Below are 10,728 nucleotides of genomic sequence, written 5' to 3'. Positions count from 1 at the left end.
CAGTGCTAGTGTGCTACCCACCAAAATGCTTCTGAAGGTGCTGAGCCTCATTAGCCAACTGATGAAAGTTAATCCTGTAGCACCAAGAAAACCAGGCTTTCTCAAGATTTATATTTAGTTTAATCTGAAACATGACGGGACCATTTTCATTGTATTTTACTTGTTGGGATTACTTGGCTATGATCAGGTTATATCTTACTAGGATTAAATCTCCAAAGGTTTGAAGACATTTATGATAGAAAATCAATTTTACTGTAAAAAAAAAAGCCAAATACAAAAGACGATATATGAAATGCAGCAATCCTAAATATGTGTTTTCTTTTCTTTTTAGACATTTATGATGAAAAAATCAATTTCACTGGAAAACAGCATAATTCCTTAAATTTCTTTTCATAAAATGATGAGATTCACTTTTCCCATGCTTCCAAGTGGAATAATGTCATTTCTGAGATTTGGGTAGGAATAGGGTTTGGGGTTAGGTTTAGGGTATTATTTATTTTTTTATTTTTTTTCATAATATGTTATATTTAAATATGAAAAGCAACAATGATAATAATAATAATAATAATAATAATACACACAAATAACATAAAGGTCTATCAGACATTAAAATTGTCAAAGATGTGGGTCTTTAAGGGAGCATTTAAAGGAGGACAGTGTGGGGGAATCTCTGAGCTCCATAGGGAGAGCGTTCCAGAGGCCAGGGGCAGCTACACTAACAGCCCTTTTCCCCAAGGCCTTCAGCCAGAGGGCTTGCTTCAGAGGACCTGAGGCTGTAGGAGGGGATGTGGGCTTTCAAAGGAGAGGCAATGTATGAAAGGGCCATGCCATGAGGGACTTTGTATATGATGATCAGGATTTTGAAGGTGATTCTGCATTTGATGGGTAACCAGTGGAGGTTCTGAAGGACAGGCGTGAGGTGTTCCCTAGAGCATTCTGGTGAGGTGATCCAGGCTGCTGAATTTTATACATGCTGTAATTTGTTGGGAAACAGTAAGTGTTAGGGTTGATGCAAGCTTAGGGCTGTGTTCAGGATCTTGGGAATAGACTGGGAAAAGTATTTGACTTTGGACGATGCACACAGGAATTATTATTTGGGTTTAATTACAGCTTCCTTCAAATATCTGTATTGTTTAAGTCCACAGGAAGTTGCATTACAAGTAAAAGAAACAATCTTTTCATGCAATGAACCTTGGCATCAGTTCCAGCACCACAGAAGAACCCATCCATTCAGCTCTGCCCATAATTTTCTGCCTGGTACACCATCAGGCCACACTCATTATGAGTCACCTATTAAGCTCCACCCTCAAGGCCTTATGAAAAAAGGCTCCACTAGACAGGCCTCATCTGTCCTGTTTGACCCACTAAGCAACACCAACATTTTACTACCCAATAATGCTGCATTCATTAATCATTACCCACCCGCTCACTGTCTGCACTCACTACGTGCTAAACACGGAAGTCCATTTACACTGTGATGCTCTCTCTACCAGGCTGTTATCACTCTCTTTCTATCTCTCTCTCACTCTCTCACACACACACACACACACACACTAACACAATATGCTCTGGTTACATAGCAACTTTCTAAAGAACATTGTAAACAAGTTTCATAATGGGCTGCAGGTTATAGTTTCTGGCTTGGCTGTATATGCCTGGGTCTGAAGCCCTTAACACACAGAGATGCCAGTCACTCCAGATCATGTATTAATGGACCAACTAGACCATCTTTCTGTTGCCTGCAGCCAATACTGCAGTGTTTCCACATGAGAGATTTAGTTTTTTTGGAAGTAGCTATTTTGTGATACCTATTGTTTATCCCAGATCTGTACTGTGGTCTGGAAAGTTGTGGCATTGAATTCCAGCTCAGCCTCTGCTGGTCTGTAGCAATAAAGATTGGTCACAGAAGGCATGACAACTGGAAATCATTGTGGTTAAGGGTATTCTCTGTGGTTAACAGATAAACGGAACATAGGCCACATTGCTGGGCTAAAACAGCACTTTGACTTTTTACAAGTTACTGTGGAAAATATCCACCTGTTAGAACACGCCAAGGGAAGACGGATGGAGATCAATGTACAATGCATTGATTGCGATTGTTATCTGAACCGTCATAACTTAAGGCAGACGAATGGAAAAACGAAACAATTAAGTTATTTAAAATAATGCTGTCTCCTCTGATTACAATAGGGACAACATAGACGGCTCCTTAAATCTGCAAGTCCATATCGATGAAGGTCCCTCTGTGGTCACCCTCTCTGACCTTGAGGAGATCAGTAAGCCTATCGCTCGTCTCTACTATACTTCAATATCCCAGAATATATATATATATACAGACTGCACCATTCAACTATTATTTTTGAAATACATGTCTGAATCAAGTAAATGCAACAGAAAGAAATGCACACGTATAAAACACAACTTATTGCACAGGGAGCATAAAGAAATGAAATATTTTTTATATACAGTACGATACAACTTCACAAAGACCAGCACCACCATAATTAAACAAAGTTGGGTAGCGTGGACAGCACTACAGCAGTCCTGACAAGGTTTCTGTGGGTTTGGTGGTGTTGGGATATGGTAGCTCAGTGAGCTCTGGGTAGGGAGCAGGGTAAGCCAGGTGACTTATCTTTGACTCAAAAGGGTGCCGTCACCTTCACAATTTAACAGCAACTTAATGGCTGACATGTCAGCTCTGGAGTCAAGCCAATGTCAGACATGTCTGAATGCAATCAGGGATGAGAAACTTCTGGAACAGTGCCCACTTTCTCTGTGGCTCTGTGCCTTCTGACCCCCGCTACCAATCTAGCAGATCTGACCAGGGCTGGGTTTGTGTGTGCCACACTCAGGGCAGTCTCCATTGCAATTACACTATGATTGTTCATAATGTAACTTTTATGTTATATCGGGGTTGTAGATCACTAAATTATGGCAACAATTTAGAGGGCATACTTTTGAACCTCTAAAGAGCAAGAACTCATCATTGAGTATTATGACGAAAAGAAAGCAATCCTAACCGGAAAATCAAACATTCCCAGAGCGATGAACATCAGAGAGGAAGCCTGGCAGAAAATTGCAGAAAAATTCAATATGCAGAAAAATGTAATAAAGAAGACTTTTTCACTTAAGAATGTCTGATTTAATTCTGCTAAATTTTAAAATGGCGATAAGCTAAAACATTCAGTTATATAATTGTTAATGACTTCTACATTTTCAACAGGGTAAAGTAAGCTGTTAACCTCCCAAAACTATCTTGATGCAGCCAACCAGAACAGCGGAGGTCTGGGGGGACGAGCAACCCCTGCCTTCACCCCTGCTGAGGAGCTTATGCAACAGCACAATGTCGAAAGGCCATTGGTGGAGGGCATTCCTGGCATCACTTGCTCTGAACCAGTGGCTGGCTGCAGCTACACCAGTATCAGTGGTAGGTGCAGTACATCCTGCATTACCTCTACAAAACCCTTTTGGAATTTCCCCTAGGCTAATTCAGTCGCTGCTACCCTACTTCCTCTGCCTCCACCAGAGAGTGAACGAGCAGATCACTCTAACTGAGAGACACTCATTTGGGTGAGATAACTGCTTATCAAAAAGGCATGCTTACCATCCTGAATATGTGACAATGTAACATGTAAGTTTTTTTTTCAGGACCTGGACCCTAGCAGGGACCAATTTGGCTGGGGGGCTACTTGAGGAAGGAGGTTTTGAAACATTATGAAACATTTATTAGTGATTATGCAAATATTACCATTGTCAAACACTCTTGCAAATGAGATCAAATTTACCAGTAATTGCACAGAAGCCTTCTTTCATAGTTTGCACCCTGGCAAGGCCAGGAAATCTGAACACACTGATATGTGCCTGCTGAAAGCAAGGTAAACTTTCCTGATTGCTCGACATACTCTGCTGATATTTTCATTTATGTGACCTTGATATTTCTCATTGTAATATGTCTGCCTCTGCACTGTTTTCATTTCCTCCTGTTTACTTCTGTATTTGTTGTTTAATCTTGTATCCTGATTGTTTGCTTTTATTTTGTCTGATTTTTATTGTCCTCGATTGTAAAGCACTTTGTGTGAAAGGTGCTGTACACTCCGAGAAATTAAGTTAAAGTTGAGGTACGTTTTTGTTCTTAAAGGAACGAATTTCCCAAATGTACCCTGAAAATACAGTACTCTGTTCTATTTGGGTATAAATAAGTACCTTTTACAAACAGAAAAGGAGCAAATTAATTATGTATTGCTGGCTATGGGGTCCAATACCGTGCCATCCCAGTGACTACTGTTTGCACCATTTTAGGCACTTTTAGGTACCCTTTTTCTGAAAGTGTACAAATAAAGTTAATTACGACATTTTCAGCATTGGCAATGCAGCAGCATATAAAAATGCGCCAGACTGTGCTAGGAAGCGAAGCCCAACACGCAGTTAGGGCTCTGCTTCACTCCACAGAGTTGGCAATGTGCACTCCTATTAATTCTGCAGGTAAATAATGCCCACACAACTAAATTGGTAGCACTCATAAAGATAATCCTCTGAGTGTCTTAAAGGATGTTGTCACTCTCTAAAAACACACCCCCTTTTAAATGCTCTTGTTACAATAATGACTCCATCGAAAAAACCCTCTTTTAAATAGTGTGTTAATTTCTGCTGTTGCTGTGTGTGCGTTTTCACCCTGTGGCATATATACAGTAGGCTGTGTTAATTTTATCCAGCTAACTTCAGCGTAAAAGTGAGTTTTCGCAGGTTTGGTCTTTAGACATTGCTGCGCGGGCAGACTGTAAACTCGCTTTGTGAAACCGAAAATCCTGGCTTCATACGAAAATGTCAATTACAGTAATCAGGTTATCTCCGTGAGCGAGATACGGGAAACAGGCCCTGATGTGTACTGGCAAGTAAAGCTGGGATTTATGACCAGTTTTTGTGGCTTTACCCAGGGTCAAGTAGCTGGTTGATCTTGACTAAAAAGCACTGTGATTGGTTCAGATTCATGAGTCATTGATAAGGCATGATCACTCCAATAACTAGAATTCACAAAGTCTTACTTTCCTGTCATTTTGCAAAATCTTGTCATCGGGAGAAATCTGATGCGAAGGGATGCTCAAAAACGTTCACAAAAAAAGAAAGGGGAACAAAACTTTGAAATCCCTCCAATCGGCCACCTGCCAAGAACAACAGACCCCCGACTGTTTTAAAGCTTCACTGCTTTGCCCCCGCTCTAAGCTGCCCGCACCACGATCAGCTCATCAAGAACTTAAAGGACAACCAAAGTCAAGATCAGGGGAAGGGAACTGTTTGAAACGTGTGGCAATAATTACTTTGAGGCTTGAAGAAGGACAAACGACTCTTAACAGATAGTCGTTCAGTACAGAGGTTAAAAAACTTAACAACGTCCCCTTTGTGCTTTAGGGATCTAAACAAGGGTGACTTTTATTCGCTAGGCCACGTGTACAAAACAGTTCTGTTATTTAAGCATTCATGGTACTCTAGATGGGAGATGAAACTAAAATTCACCAAAAATAATGAGATATTTATTTCACCAGTCTTCTTAGATGCTAGTGAATGTACAGTGGTCCCACTGGGTTTCTAGATTTGTAACAAAATGTTGTAAAAAATAGTATGTCATAACTTTTCATGCCAATCACTAGACCGTCGTGCTGACATAGAGAAGAGTGTCATTGAGGAGAAAAAGTCTTGCATTTTTATCCAGGGCCACAATTCCGACATACACCCAAAGGTAAAGACAGCGCACACTCCTACACACACATAAACATAATTAACTCAAGCATACATACACACACACACTCACGCAAAGGGATACATCTGTTTGTTAGGTGTATCCTTCTGGGTCAAGAAACCACTCATTGATATTCAAAATCAGCCTCTCACTACACATTCACTATCTCCTGTAAGCCCCATTGTCCCGCTGAGACCATCACAACAGCAGTAGAGAGCCCAGGGACTAAACGGGCGGTAAAACCCCAACATCGAATCCAAACAAACCATGCGGGGGGTTTTCTGACTTTTATGTGTAATCAATCGAGCCACTCTTCTGTTGTTAATTATGGCTTTTTATTTTGCCTGCTACACTAATCACACCATTTCGCAGAAAATAAACAGTGGTGCCTACAAAGTTTCTGAAGCACTGCTGGGTTTTAATGTTCAAATGAAAGTGTTCGGAAATTACGGCCTTAAATTGATAAGCATTCAGAAATCCTGCTAACATTATCGTGCAGCTAGAGTGCCCTCTAGGGGAACTGCGATGTTGAACAGCTCAGAGGCTGAATCCACTCCTAACTTGTTTGTACCCGTGTGCGTACAGTATGCATATGTATACATGCAAGTAGGAATCTGTGCATGTTGACCTAAACCCTTGATTCACTATAAATTCCAACTCATAGATTCCCATATTTCAGTCAGGGACAAAATTAATGACAGTTTTGAGATTCAGAGCTACTTTGCCTCTTAAATCTTGCCCTATAAAAGCAGAGAATGGAATCCTGTTAAGAACCAAATCTGCTCACCTAGGACCCTCCAAAACAGAACCCCTGAGCCCGAGCTGCTTTCCAATTAAATTTCTCATTTGCGCCCTTATTTTCTCTGTCAGAAATTGGTTTCCAGAGTTTGTGCAGCCAGATTGTAATTTCATGATGGTAATGGGAAGGTAAAGTTCCTGCAGCTCCTTGGTGTTCAGAAGATATACCCTCATAGGAGTGGGCTGAATGTCCATAAAAAAAATCCACAGTATAAATAAAAGCAGTATAAATGTGTACTTCCAGGCCTATAATTAGTTTGTGCGTGTGTGTGCGTGTGCGTGCGTGAGTACGCTGTCGAGTGCTTTGTATTTAGTCCTCCCTTGTGATAAAGTAATTAACTAAAGCCACTCTCGCATTCTGCAGTTGCTTGGTTTCAGCATCTAAAAAATGCATTATTCATTGGCAACACAGCTGACTTTATAAAGTCATGGATAACTGATGCAAAATGTCATCCGTAAAAGTTTTACTGTTGGAATGCTTTCATTAAGGCATTTATCCTTAGCGTGTCTTGCAAATATATTTGGAAGAATATAAAATGACACGACTGGCATGTGTTTGTTATCTATGGTGGATACACTTCTATTTTTATCTGCTCATTTAGCATGCACCTATTCAGATGGCAACGTGAAATTCCTACAGAGGGTGTGCATTGCTTACCAACAAACATTGTGCGGTGCTGACTGCTGCGTATAATAAAAACTGGCAGCATGATTAGAAGTCATCAGAGTACGCCGCTTTGCCATTACAATGTCTGTATGTAAAAGCAAACAAAAACAAAATAACGGCCAGACATTCGGTTTTAAGCAGCATTGAGCGGGAAGTCTCAACAAGTGTTGCAATGGTCAGCAAGCCAGCTATAAATATCATGGAAATATACCGTCAGATGATGTGGCATAGCACCAGCATGTCATCTTTCAAAGTTCAATAGCTCCCAGACAATAGGGCCTAGGACCATCAAACCACTGCTAGAGTGTTCACAGACAGTGGCCCCAAGAAGCAGAGCTTATGCTTCGGGCGCTACCACCCCGCGCGATTTTACACAAATATTTCCAACCGTGACTTTAAGCCGCCGATCAGAAAGAAATGCAGCCGGCTAACGCTTTCAAAGTTAAATAGCTCCTAGACAATAGGGCCTAGGACCATCAAACCACTGCTAGATTGTTCACAGACAGCGTCCCCGAGGAGCAGAGCCTATGCTTCGGGCGCTACCACCCCGCGCATATTTACACAAATATTTCCAACCGTGACTTTAAGCCGCCGATCGGAAAAAAATGGAGCCGGCTAACGCTTTCAAAGTTCAATAGCTCCCAGACAATAGGGCCTAGGACCATCAAACCACTGCTAGAGTGTTAACAGACAGCGGCCCCGAGAAGCAGAGCCTATGCTTCGGGCGCTACCAACACGCGCGATTTTACACGAATATTTCTAACCGTGACTTTAAGCCGCGGATCGGAAAAATGCAGCCGGCTAACGCTTTCAAAGTTCAATAGCTCCCAGACAATAGGGCCTAGAACCATCAAACCACAGCTAGAGTGTTCACTGACAGCGGCCCCGAGAAGCAGAGCCTATGCTTCGGGCGCTACGACCCCGTGCGATTTTACACGAATATTTCCAAAACTGACTTTAAGCCGCCGATCGGAAAAAATGCAGCCGGCTAACGCTTTCAAAGTTCAATAGCTCCCAGACAATAGGGCCTAGGACCATCAAACCACTGCTAGAGTGTTCACAGACAGCGGCCCCGAGAAGCAGAGCCTATGCTTCGGGCGCTACGATCCCGTGCGATTTTACACGAATATTTCCAAACCTGACTTTTAGCCGCCGATCGGAAAAAAATGCAGCCGGCTAACGCTTTCAAAGTTCAATAGCTCCCAGACAATAGGGCCTAGGACCATCAAACCACTGCTAGAGTGTTCACAGACAGCGGCCCCGAGAAGCAGAGCCTATGTTTCGGGCGCTACCACCCCGCTCGATTTTACACGAATATTTCCAACCCTGACTTTAAGCCGCCGACCGGAAAAAATGCAGCCGGCTAACGCTTTCAAAGTTCAATAGCTCCCAGACAATAGGGCCTAGAACCATCAAACCACAGCTAGAGTGTTCACTGACAGCGGCCCCGAGAAGCAGAGCCTATGCTTCGGGCGCTACGAGCCCGTGCGATTTTACACGAATATTTCCAACCCTGACTTTAAGCCGCCGATCGGAAAAAAATGCAGCCGGCAAATGCTTTCAAAGTTCAATAGCTCCCAGACATTAGGGCCTAGGACCATCAAACCACTGCTAGAGTGTTCACAGACAGCGGCCCCGATAAGCAGAGCCTATGTTTCGGGCGCTACCACCCCGCACGATTTTACACGAATATTTCCAACCCTGACTTTAAGCCGCCGACCGGAAAAAATGCACCCGGCTAACGCTTTCAAAGTTCAATAGCTCCCAGACAATAGGGCCTAGGACCATCAAAGCACTGCTAGAGTGTTCACAGACAGCGGCCCTGAGAAGCAGAGCCTATGTTTCGGGCGCTTCCACCCCGCGCGATTTTACACGAATATTTCCAACCCTGACTTTAAGCCGCCGACCGGAAAAAAATGCAGCCGGCTAACGCTTTCAATGTTCAATAGCTCCCAGACAATAGGGCCTAGGACCATCAAACCACTGCTAGAGTGTTCACAGACAGCGGCCCCCGATAAGCAGAGCCTATGCTTCGGGCGCTACCACCCCGCACGATTTTACACGAATATTTCCAACCCTGACGTTAAGCCGCCGACCGGAAAAAAATGCACCCGGCTAACGCTTTCAAAGTTCAATAGCTCCCAGACAATAGGGCCTAGGACCATCAAACCACTGCTAGAGTGTTCACAGACAGCGGCCCCGAGAAGCAGAGCCAATGTTTCGGGCGCTACCACCCCGCGCGATTTTACACAAATATTTCCAACCCTGACTTTATGCCGCCGACCGGAAAAAAATGCAGCCGGCTAACGCTTTCAAAGTTCAATAGCTCCCAGACAATAGGGCCTAGGACCATCAAACCACTGCTAGAGTGTTCACAGACAGCGGCCCCGAGAAGCAGAGCCTATGCTTCGGGCGCTACGATCCCGTGCGATTTTACACGAATATTTCCAAACCTGACTTTAAGCCGCCGATCGGAAAAAAATGCAGCCGGCTAACGCGTTCAAAGTTCAATAGCTCCCAGATAATAGGGCCTAGGACCATCAAAGCACTGCTAGAGTGTTCACAGACAGCGGCCCTGAGAAGCAGAGCCTATGTTTCGGGCGCTTCCACCCCGCGCGATTTTACACGAATATTTGCAACCCTGACTTTAAGCCGCCGACCGGAAAAAAATGCAGCCGGCTAACGCTTTCAATGTTCAATAGCTCCCAGAAAATAGGGCCGAGGATCATCAAACCACTGCTAGAGTGTTCACAGACAGCGGCCCCGATAAGCAGAGCCTATGCTTCGTGCGCTACCACCCCGCGCAATTTTACACGAATATTTCCCACCCTGACTTTAAGCCGCCGACCGGAAAAAAATGCAGCCGGCTAAGGCTTTCAATGTTCAATAGCTCCCAGACAATAGGGCCTAGGACCATCAAACCACTGCTAGAGTGTTCACAGACAGCGGCCCCGAGAAGCAGAGCCTATGTTTCGGGCGCTACCACCCTGCGCGATTTTACACGAATATTTCCAACCCTGACTTTAAGCCGCCGACCGGAAAAAAATGCACCCGGCTAACGCTTTCAAAGTTCAATAGCTCCCAGACAATAGGGCCTAGGACCATCAAACCACTGCTAGAGTGTTCACAGACAGCGGCCCCGAGAAGCAGAGCCAATGTCTCGGGCGCTACCACCCCGCGCGATTTTACACAAATATTTCCAACCCTGACTTAAGCCGCCGACCGAAAAAAATGCAGCCGTCTAACGCTTTCAATGTTCAATAGCTCCCAGACAATAGGGCCTAGGACCATCAAACCACTGCTAGAGTGTTCACAGACAGCGGCCCCGATAAGCAGAGCCTATGCTTCGGGCGCTACCACCCCGCGCGATTTTACACGAATATTTCCAACCCTGACTTTAAGCCGCCGATCGGAAAAAAATGCAGCCGGCTAACGCTTTCAAAAGTTCAATAGCTACCAGATAATAGGGCCTAGGACCATCAAAGCCACTGCTAGAGTGTTCAAAGACAGCGGCCCCGAGAAGCAGAGC

The sequence above is a fragment of the Anguilla anguilla genome, chromosome 13, assembly GCF_013347855.1.
Source record: "Anguilla anguilla isolate fAngAng1 chromosome 13, fAngAng1.pri, whole genome shotgun sequence".
Taxonomy (NCBI): domain Eukaryota; kingdom Metazoa; phylum Chordata; class Actinopteri; order Anguilliformes; family Anguillidae; genus Anguilla; species Anguilla anguilla.
This window is presented reverse-complemented; position numbering follows the sequence as displayed.